Here is a 10949-nt window from a genome sequence, read left to right as displayed (position 1 = left end):
CCACGTAGGAAAAGAAAACCAAATACGACAGGTAACCTGATCACAACATTTAGTGACAATTTTACCAGGTGGCACATGGTAATGCTATTGTTCTCTGACGGTGCCATGTGACGCGCCTTGCTGGAACATTTGTTTTGACACAGTGTGCTAACATGTTATTGAATTCTTGACATCGGCATTTCCCAGGCAATGCTGAACTCAAATCCTCTCTAAAGAATCCTTCCAGATTGATTCCATACACGGGCTTGCGTGAGGGGTGTGCATAAACATTGTCATCATGTGTCTTAGGTACAGGGGACCACGCGTTCAGCTGCGTTCTATCAGGCAAACCACCGTTCTAAATATAATGCAGAACAATGCCATTTTCTTGAAACAGGAAATCGCCACTGGCTTCTCAGCATGGTGGTAAGGACCACATGCTTTTAGGCCACTTCTCCATCATTCCTGTGACCTAGTTTTCGTTATTCAGTGAGTCATAGTACTGTACATGTTATTGTGTGCCAGTTACGATCCAGAAGAGAAATATGTAGTTGGGTTTTCATTGGTCCAAATCTCTTGCACAGTTGTCAGCCTTTTTTTTTTTTTTTTTTTTTAATTGACCAGGGGCTCTGTTTTGGGTGCTGCTGCTATAAAGCTTTATGTACAAGAACGAACTACCTATGTTAAGGTAAAATGCTTTTGAATGTACTTGAATGGATGTTGAAAAATTAAGATTACAGAGGATCTGCATTGCCAAAGGTCAGGAAAGTACAGACTCCAAGTCAAGTCCTCATGCCCCTGCTTTCCCGACAGGAAATGACAACAGGAATCAGACAATGGAGAAAAAAGTTAGGAGAGGGTGATATTTCCGTTGTCGCTGAGACCTCTGAGACACCTCTCCTCTGCTTCCTCACTTCAGAGGAGTTGACTACTGGGCAAAGCCCAACATGTGCTGGTCTTCTAGGAAACTTCTTTTTTAAAAGACAAAGAAAAGAAAGAAAGCTAGCTGAGTCACATTCCTGTGGATGGCGGAGCCCTAGAATGGAGCTGTGCAAACTCCAGGGGCTGAGGTGCCTGCAACCACCTTGATCCTGAACTGCCTCCCAGCTCTAGGCCATGGCAGGCCCTTCCTTATTATAGCTCTTGTTCTTAGATTTTCATAGAATCCCCTTCACCTTGCCACTCTTGGGAACATGGAGTGAAAAAGAACACAAGTTTCAGAGTTAGGTGGACTTTAACTTTTAGCTCACCCACATTCTACTCTGTGGCCTTCAATATATTAACTTCTTTGAGCCTCAGTTTCTTTACCTTTGAAATATAGGGGCAAGGATAACAACTCTTCAGCATAATGTGAGAAATTGATGACAATATATGTAGAAACAATTTATTATTCTTTGCACATAGTAGATGCTCAATAACCTTTTTTTAACTTTTGCAACTGCCTATATCAAAGACACCAGATATTGCTTGGTTTTACAAGTCCTTCTGTTTGTGGATGTTGGGATGTCCAACATTTCAGAACGTTGTTTGAGAGTCAAGAGCCTAGTACTAGAGAGCCTTTGCTGTTGACTCTTTCATCTCCCAAATACCAGATACTGTCTGCTTCTCTGCACTTTCTTTCCCTTAGTTGATCTCTTGAGATTTGACTCTTTGCCTTCCTGAAACTGCTATACCAAGGAGGTCTCTCTGAGTCCCAACTATCCCTCCTTTCTTCCAGACTTAGCTTCAGTATTACCCCCAAATTCTCTAGTTACTTCCGAGTGTAATAATAGCAGCTACTATTTATTTAATGCTATGAGGCATTATGCCAATACATGATGTCACTTAGTCTCATTTAGCATGATCTTATAACAACCCGGAAGAGGAGGATGCTTTTATTATCTCCTCTATCTGATAGTCAGGTAGCCAAGACTTGAGAAGGTTGTGAAACTTGGACAGTATAGGTGACAGAATGAGGGTTTGAGTCTAGGACTGTTGACTTCAAACTGATGCCTCGCCACCATGTGTGAGGGCTCTTTCCATACCACCTGGTCACTGGACTCGCCTGAGGCAGCTGTTAGGGTGCAGGAGGGCGTGGACTCTCCATCCTGAAGGGGGAACAATAGAAGCCACTCTGCCGAAACATTCAATGGCTGTGAACAGGATGCAATTAAGTCTATAATCTGTTATGATCACCTGAAGGATCATTTGGAAATGAGAACACTTTCCAACGTATAGTTCAGGTGATGTAGGTGTTCATGTTTGAGATCCCTAATGTTTGTACTTACCACTTCAGTTGGATGAGCAGGAAATATCTCTAAGTGACTTCAAAATGAACAATTGGAAGAGCCCAAGTGACCCTTCCACCTCTCAGATAATAGGGTTTGGCACACACTAGAGCTTCATATGCAATAGCTGTGACCTTCCTTGTAGGGTAAGAGCAGATGGCTTTGGCCTTTGGGAGGATGCTACTTGCTGATAGAGCGGTGACAAGTTGGAAAGCTCCCTTCTGTTCTGACCCCAAGCAGGGTGATATCACCTCCTTCTGTCTGAAGTTCTACAGCATTGGGGTGAGGGGGCAACATGGAGATGTGGGTGGTAGGATTTAACTGCTGATTTAGAAGTAACTCAGGGAAGCCAGTAAGCCAGGTGGTCAGTTGATACTTAATAAAAAAACAAGGAAAAAAGGAAAGAGAGAAAGAGGAGGCTTAAACTTCTATAGATAGAATGTACATATAATCCCTCACCCCTTTGATTACCAATGTCCAGGGAGAGTGTCCCATCCTCTCTTATCTAAGGGACCCAAACTTCACCAGAGACCTATGATTTAGATATTCAAAACACACACCACAATTTTCAATGTGGAGATGGAAACGATAGCAACATTGGGAGGAAGACTTATTCTTCTCTTTATGACTTCAACCCCTTTCCCCACTGACCCAGTTGCATCAATGGATCAGCATTTGCATGAGTGCCCAGGCGTTCTCTGCTCTCCCCGCTTCACACAGTGGAACTCCCGAAGGGATCATCATTCTCCTTGGTTCTCTTACCCTCGGCCAGGCCCCAGGCGGTGAGGGGGCTGCAGCTGTGTTCCTTGTAACTGGTGCCTGTGGGAAGTGGGAGGACTTCGATAAAACACTTTGTTGGACTCAGCTCCCCTAGTGAGGGATTTTTGATAAAAGATGCAATAAAACCAGACATTTGGGTGTTCGTGTTTGTGTTTGGGAGACAAGAAGCTTGTTTGGAGACTTGAGAACGAGGCTCTGCTCTTTGTACAACAACAGAGGGAAGTTTGGCCATTGGGTGGGCAGCTTCCTTCAGGGAGCAGATGGGGCTTTCAAGGCACAGGAATGTTTCCAGATGCCACATGTGCCTTTGAAAGCAAAGGCCAAGTCTGTGAGGAGCTGTAGGCAACACCATGGCCCTTGGGCCTTGGGAGCCAGGACCATTCCTAAGAAGGCATAAAACCAACCCCTGTGTCCATCTTCCCAGGACCTCCCCTCCCCCTCTCGCTGCTCCCCCTCATCCCCCTTACCATGCCCCCTGCAAACAAAAGCCAATCAGGCAGGACTGTTGTCTCAGGAGGCAGCTGGCAGGGAGCATGGGAAGGAGGTGAATCAGACTCATGAGCCTCTTTGTCCGGGTGCCAGGGTGGAAGGGCATAGGCTGGGGCAACAGCCTCTACAAGGCCTGAGTCAATCACCTTTCTCTTCCGTTGCGTGTTTGCCAAGCATAAGACCTGACCTTTATTCCTTGGAACCAGCTCTGGGAGAGGCTGCTCGTGGCCAATGACTCCTTTGTGTGCTCAGATGGACACTTTAGCATACTTTGGCGCTCTATGTAGTCTGTCTATTTTGTGTGATGATTTTCTGGTTCCCAAGGTACTAAGGACTCCCTGGGGATACTACCTGTCTAGTGCTGGGCAGCAGCAATATGCATGCATGTGTATAGCCTGTTTCTCATTATGGTATTAAGGGGGAGTTTGTGGGGAATATGGTAAAGGGCATTTTCCTCTATATAATGAGTCTCAAAAGTTTAGGAATGCTAAAGGGAAAAAAGAAAGGTGTTAGGCATGTGGCTGTGATATGAACTGGGCTCCCGAATCTGACTGGTTTGAATCCTAACTCCACTGCACAAACCAACAGTGTGATTTTTTGTTTTGTTTTGTTGTTTAACTTCCCTGAGCCTGAGCCCTGGGTTTCTCATTTCAAAGAACAGGCTAATCATGGTATTTATGCTATAGGGTTCTTGTGAAGCTTCAATGAGATAATCCATGGAAAATATCTGGCAGAGTGCCTGTGCCATTGTACAGGATTTATAAATGTAAGCTACCACTATGATTCATCAATATCTCCAGCAACCTCTCAGTTATTGCTCCAAGTGGGCCAAAGTGCTCATGTCCTTATTGAAGTCTTTGCTGAAATCCTGCATACTTACTAGCTTTGCCACCTTTGGGAGACAATGCCCCCACCATCACCTCAAGTGGGGTTCCTGGGCAGCTGGAAGCCTCTGTGTGCAGCAGCCCCTCTTCCATGTCACTGTTCCATGGGTTGGGCTGAGCGTCTCCTGGCTCAGTGTTTTGGGTGCCTGTCCTCCTCTCCTGGCCCCAGGTGGAGGTTGCTGACCAAGGTTACCAGAGCTCTTCTCAACGAAAGAATTAAAGCAACTGCTCTCCGTGACAAATACCTTTCCCCCATGATTTTCATAAGTTTACCATCTAATTGAAAAAGCGATGCGAAAGGCAAGAGAAGCTGGAAGAGAAGGGGTGTGGGGTGCGGGGTGCAACTGTGTGTATGTCACTGGGCACCAGGGTGTGTATGGCTGTGTGTGCCCCTGTGGAGCGAGGTGGAGGAAAATGAAAGCCATAAATCCCATACTGTTGTTCATGGAGCATCTTTGGAGATTCAGTCTGAAGATTATAGTTGAACTCTGCCAGTTCATTCATTATTTAATCCTTTAATTGATGACAGTGGCAAAAAAGATGACAGCAGCGTATCCTTGGTGGGGAGGCAGATTCCATTTATTTGTTTATTACCGTTGCACAATTTACCTAGTGGGGAGTGAGTGATGGGAGGTCATCCATGCTTCATGGTTCAAAATGTTGTTATAAATAATAATTAATCCACTTAGGTATCTGGCTGCATTCAACCTGAAGAATCCCACTGGATATAAAAGATTCTAAAGGAGAATGCTGAGGAGGAAGCAGAGTTTTCTATTTCCTTGGCTCACTCTGACCGTCTGGTCTTCCAAAAGTGCTTGAGGTTTTCCAAGATGATGAATATTCAGGAGAATTGGTACCATCTTTCACAACTCCTGTTGTTTTGCTGCCAGCATCCCCTCTACGGCAGTTAACACATATTACCTTGGGGTGTTTCTTGGATTACTATGTTAAAACTATTAAAATTTCTATTACTCATTTGTATTCTACTAGTACATATTGTCTTCTTGAAAAGATTACAAGCTCTTTGTGGGTGGGGATTATCCCTCAGCCCAGGTACAGAATACATGCTTAACATTAATGTAAGTGAAAATTGATTAAGCTCCTATTGTGTGCCAGGCCCTGTGCTTGGACTCTTCACACATGTTCAATAAGATTTGAATGTGGAGGAAATGGAGATAGAGATCTATCTTAATTTTAAGACAACAATAACATAAAAGATAACCTTGTAACATAGCATAACACCGAAATGAAACGTCAAAACTATAAAATAGCTAAAAATATGCAGTTTTATAAATTTGGGGAGAATATAGTAACAACCCTAACAATATATTTATAAGATATTTAGCTTCATATTCATATTCACGATCTGGTCTCCACCTTTACCATGGTCTTCAAGTGGCTCTTTCTAAAGTTTCCAGGATACTTCAATGAGTAAACAATGGGTTCATTAAGTTTACTAAGGAAACAGAAACTATTCCTTGCTTTCCAGGTACAAAGACTTAAAAAAAACACCAGACTTTATTTATTTATTTATTTATTTTTTAGAGCAGTTTTAGGCTCATAGCAAAATTAAGCAGAAAATACAGTGAGTTTTCATATACCCTCGTGATCTCTGACAGTCTCCCCCACTATCCACATCCCACACCATTGATGATCCTACATTGACACATTGTCACCCAAAGTTCACAGTTTACTAGTATATTAGAATTCGCTCTTAATGTTGTACATTCTATAAGTTTTGACAAATGTATAATGATCTGTATTCACCATTATAGTATCATACAGAATAGTTTCACTGCCCTAAAATTCTCTGGGCTCTGTGTACAAGGATGTTAGTGTAAGGAGTTAGAGATAATTTAGCCATTGGGACACGTAGGAAACTGTAGTGAAGTTTGTGCTAACCCACCATCAGTGAATTTAGTCTGATGTAACGAAATTACAGTTGTACAAAACAATGGCCTACAGACTGAAAATACTCAATATACATCAAGATACTCAAGAAAAGAGATACTCTCAAGTGTTTGACTTACAGGACCATCGCTCTAATTTCCCACACAAGCAAAGTGATGCTTAAGGTGAAGCAACAGTCTTCTTTCTTATATGGAGCAAGAAATGCTGGGTGTTGAAACTGGATTCAGAAAAGGAAGGGTCACTGGAGATATAATCACCAGTGTTCATTGGATACTGGAATGCTCTAAAGAATTTCAGAAGACGGTTAGTCTGTTTTATAGGCGACGGTACAACGGTAGTCTTTGACAGTGGATTATGAAAGCGATGGGCTGCTCTGAAAGAAATGGGTGTATTTCAGCACTTGATCATCCTGATGCGTAACCTGCATTGTGGACAGGAAGCCACTGTCAGGACAGAACAAGGAAAGACATAAAGGTTTCCTTCAGGCAAAGGTGCCTGACAAAGGTGCATTGTATCTTCCTATTTGTTTAATCTGGATGCAGAACATATTGTACAAAAAGCTGGGCTAGACTCAAAGGCAGAAAATTGGTAGAAGAAATATCAATAACTCAAGGTATGCAGGTGACACTATTTGACTGGCAGCAAGTAGCAATGATTTGAAATGACTTCTGATAAAAGTGAAAGAAGAAAGTGTCGTACAGGACTGCATGTGAACACCAAAAAGACAAAAATCACTACAGAAGAAACACACAACTCTAACATAGGCAGTGAAGACACTGAAATTGTTAAAGACTTTGCTTACCTTGGTTCAATCAATTCAAATGGAGACTGCAGCCAAGAGATCAAGAGAAGACTGAGACTTGGAAGAGCAGCAATGCAAGAATTAGGAAAGATCACTAAGACCAAAGATGTGTCATTAGAGATCAAGGCTGAAATCATCCACATCCCTCATATTCCCAATTACTACGTATGGATGTGAAAGGTGGATGGTGAAGAAGGCTTATGGGAAAGAAAAGTTGATTTATTTTAAATATGGTGTTGGAAGAGGGCTGGCTCTAAGGATATCCTAGATTGCCAGAGGGTTCAAACAAATTAGGTGGGGGCAAAAATGCAAAACTGAAGTTGTCCTACTTTAGACACATCATGAGAAACAGGGTTCTTTGGGAAAGATAATATACTGGGAAAAATAGAAGGCAGCAGGAAACATGGAAGACCATATATGAGGTGGATTGACATTGACTCCATCATAGTAGCCATGAGCATGCGTCTACAAGAGCTGAGTAGGGCTGTTAAGGGCAGGACACTGTGGACATCACTCACTCCTAGGTTCTCCAGGAGTTAGGGCCAACCCAATGGCACATTACACACACACACACACACACACACACACACACACACACACACACACAGTGGGGGAGTTCCAAAGGGTTCACTGAGGAGCCACAGTGAGCTTCCTCTCTGACCCTGTGTCTTTCTTCATCTGCCTTTAGAGAATAATGGCCTTTTCCTTCACCTTCCAAACCTCCAGTGGTTGCCTCTCATTGAGAAACTCAGCACCATATGGAGAAGGGGATTCTGGGAGATGCATTTTTTTTTGTTTTTCTTAAGTGATGCTGGTAGTCAAAAGGATTTAGTAGTGTTGAGCTGAGAACAACCTTTTGATACCTGACCTTTTCATAGAAAGTTGACCTTTCCAAAGCATTACTAGTAGATCATCACCCTAGCCCCATCCCCCAGAAAGTTTAGTTTTCAGAGAAATTCAATGCACGAAATTTATTTCTGTGCTGAGCTTCTATCCTGAATCTCTGTTTCCCTCCTTGTCTTAAGATCCTGGCAGGACAACCTAGAAGAAAATCCAGATGCTCATATTCTTCCCCCCTTGAACTTAGAGAATATCTAATGTAGCCAGAAACTAGATTCAAATCTAGATTTCTATGATCTATTGTGTTTTATAACTTCAAGGTCTTTTTTTTCTTACTGCATGGACACTTTTACGGTGTATTCTTAAGCTAGTAGTATTGTTTCTAACCATATTCCATTTCTTTTCTTAATATAAAAAATTAAAGTATACTTGCAAACTCAGTGTCAACATTTTATGATAACATATCCCAGGACCTTGTAAATGGAGAGTAACTTGTTGAAACCAGCCAGCATGTTCAAGAGGACAGGTCATGACTTGGCTGAGATTTCCGGGGGTTAGTTTTGGAAGTGGCACCAGAGTCAGAGGCAACAGGTTTCATTAGCCCAGGCTCTCTAGGACTTCGCAGCCTTTTCTGCTGCAGTTGTTACTGATAAGTGGCTGCTTTGTCATGTAAGATGAAGTTGGCACTCAGTTTGGCACTGCCTATAAAATAGGAATCACTTGAATGTCACAGTCATTGTCATCATATCATGTGAGTCCATCCTGTGTAAAGCCCTTCCATTACTAAAACTAAAGAAGAGCAATGAGCTTTCTGGCGTTTATTTATTCAAGGAGGCTTGAAGTACAGGTGGTAGCATTCATAGCACCAAAGATAGATCCTCCCTGTTGAATGATTTCATTGTTTGGGGGTCACACTTTGCAGTGAATGGGAACCTCGGAAGATGTGAAAAGCATAAGTAAACCTCCATAGCAAATCATTTTTAGTTGTGCATCACCTACTTCCAGGTTCAACTGTCTTTCTATTTTTGCTCCTTGTGTTTCTAAAACTGCAAATAAGAGTTAGTGACTCATTCATGCTCTTCAAGTGGTTTTGGTGTCATAAACAGAAGTTCTCTCAAATTTGTGGCCACTTAAGTTCACCCACCTTTGTCTCATGTAATTGAATTTGAATCATCACTTGAAGTATCAGAAAGCTGGCTTGTCTCCTAAAGCCCCTAACAGTTAGGAAAAACAAAACTAAAACCTTTTTCCTTTTTGTTATAAAAACAAGGAAGTTTCATTTTAGAAAATCTGGAGAATATTGACAAGCAAAAATTAAAAGCCCTTATAGTGCAGTGCCAGAGACTATCACTTTCAATGTTTTAGTAAATAATTATTTTTACTAAAAAGGATTTAGTACCGTAAATAAAAATAAATTTGTTTTTATTTCTACTCCTATTCCTATTGTAGACCTATCTGTAGCCATATATAAATACCCTCATACACTCAATGTATCTTATCAGTAATTATTGATATATACACTGTGCACTCGTTAATTATTCTGTAGAGTCATTTCTAATGGTCACCTCCAGCCTTTTGATGTTATTTATGCAGTAATGTTTAATTAAAGGTATACCTATATTGCAGGTTTGGTTTCAGACCACTACAATAAAGCAGATACTGCAATAAAGCAAATCACACACTTTTCCCCCCAGTATATATTGAAGTTATATTTACATTGTAGTCTACTAAGTGTGCAATAATATTATGTCTAAAAAACAAGGTACATACTTTAATTAAAAACACGTTATTGCTAAAATATGCTAACCATCATCTGAGCCTTCAGTGAGTCTAGAGGGTCTTATCTTCAATTCATCAAATAACCCAAAATTGGCAAAGGGCAATAAAGTGAAGCACAAAAAAGTGAGGTATGCCTGTGTATTGCTTTGTAACAAAGTTTTCTTAGCACGTCTACAATAAAACATTGTCCAATCAAGCCAGAGGAATGCAGACATCAGAGTAATTTAACCAGGTGCAGGCTGAGGATCGTGGTGTATACTGTCCTGTGAAGAAAGGTTTTGCTGAGCAAAGGTGAATGTTGGTGCTGGGGATGTGAAACAGGTAAAAAAAAAAAAAAAACTACTGTGTTTCGGAAAGTAATTTAACAGCAGTCACTTTGTCTTTCTAACTTGAAGACACATATAATTTCCTTTACTCCATGTTTTTTTCTAATAGACCTAATATAGGCCAGCAGATACTTATTGATTGTGGAGCCATTTGTAGGTCATCATAAACTGGTAATATAACAAGCCTTTATGTACTGAATAGAAAGTATATGTGAGAGAACTAGTAGATGTTTGAAGAGAAATAAAGATGAGAGTCCTCCCACCCCAAATGAAGGTCAAGTACCCATGTCTCCACTAGTTGTCCACCCAATGCACTGCCTTCATTAAAAACAAATATATATATATATATATATATATATATATATATATATATATATATAATATTTTATTGTTTTTTTACAGAGAGGAAGAGAGAAGGATAGAGTTAGAAACATCATGAGAGTCATCGATCAGCTGCCTCTTGCACGCCCCCTACTGGGGATGTGCCCGCAACCAAGGTATAATACATGCCCTTGACCGGAATCGAACCCAGAACCTTTCAGTCCACAGACCAATGCTCTATCCACTGAATCAAACCGGTTTTGGCAAAACAAATATTTTTATTGATTTCAGAGAGGAAGGGAGAGGAAAGAAGAGAGAAACATCAATGATGAGAGAGGATGATTGATAGGTTGCCTCCTGTATGCCCTGGGAATCGAGCCCATAACCGAGGCATGTATTCTTACCAGAAATTGAACCTTGACCTCCTGGTTTATAAGTGGTTGCTCAACCTCTGAGATACGCTGGCCAGGTGACTCTTCCTCTTCCTATTAAGGGCACCAGCCCTATTGAATTAGGGCCTCACCTTATGATCCTATTTATCCTTTGTCATCTTCTCATAAGCTCTATGGCC

The sequence above is a fragment of the Pipistrellus kuhlii genome, unplaced genomic scaffold (genome assembly GCF_014108245.1).
Source record: "Pipistrellus kuhlii isolate mPipKuh1 unplaced genomic scaffold, mPipKuh1.p scaffold_m20_p_4, whole genome shotgun sequence".
In the NCBI taxonomy this organism is placed as follows: domain Eukaryota; kingdom Metazoa; phylum Chordata; class Mammalia; order Chiroptera; family Vespertilionidae; genus Pipistrellus; species Pipistrellus kuhlii.
The sequence above is the reverse complement of the archived record's forward strand: the minus strand, read 5'-3'. Positions refer to the sequence as shown.